The sequence below is a fragment of the Priapulus caudatus genome, unplaced genomic scaffold, assembly GCF_000485595.1.
Source record: "Priapulus caudatus unplaced genomic scaffold, Priapulus_caudatus-5.0.1 Scaffold917, whole genome shotgun sequence".
Classification (NCBI taxonomy): domain Eukaryota; kingdom Metazoa; phylum Priapulida; class Priapulimorpha; order Priapulimorphida; family Priapulidae; genus Priapulus; species Priapulus caudatus.
This window is the reverse complement of record NW_014577978.1, coordinates 1-876: the sequence shown is the minus strand read 5'-3', so window position 1 is coordinate 876 and position 876 is coordinate 1.

Here is an 876-nt window from a genome sequence, read left to right as displayed (position 1 = left end):
GCGCGCGCGCGAGTGTGTGTGTGTGTGTGTGTGTGTGTGTGTGTGTGTGTGTGTGTGTGTGTGTGTGTGTGTGTGTATTGTGTACGCGATGTGGGGCCAGGCGCGGGTCAGATTACGCAATACGCATGCGCATAGCCTTATTTAGGTCGCATAAAGGTACAGTATTTGTCTGCGGGGTGACGTAACGAGCTGAACTGATCATGCACAGTCAACCCGTGCTAATTCGATGTGGGATCAAATTTTGTGTCTGTACGGTGTATAAGTTAGCATTTATATTTTTCTTCTATGGATTGCTTCGTCAATTGTGCAGTCGGGTACCTGACACGGGTGCAGCTCGCAGACTTTTATTTGCAGCCGCGGCGCCGCCATTTTCGTGCTGCTCACTTGTTCGGCGGGCAAAGCTGCAGTTACTTTCATTTCACTGGCGCTCGAAAGCCTTCTGTCGCTCTAGTTGGGCGATGTTTGCTAGGAAAATAAACTCTATTGCGACTCTCTCTCTCTGCGGAAATAAAGGATGTAGCGGCTTACACGCACATGTATATGTATATGTGTGCGCGTGCGTGTGCGTTTGCGTGAGTGCGTGTGTGGTGTATCAATGCGTGTGTACGTGTAAAAGAAGCGGTGAGCGAGAGCACAAAATGTAATGGCAAAGGGAAAGAAGGAGCTAGAGAAAGCAGCAGAGACAGGGTGAAAAATAGAGAAATAGCTAGTAGCAGCAGCAGCAGTGAGAGAGAAACAGCACGAGACAGAGAGAGAGAGAGCAAGAGGGAGAGATGAAAGAGGGAGAGAGAAGGAGGGAGAGCGAGGGAGGGAGAGCGAGGGAAAGACAGAGAGAGAGAGAGAGAGAGAGAGAGAGAGAGAGAGAGAGAGAGAGAG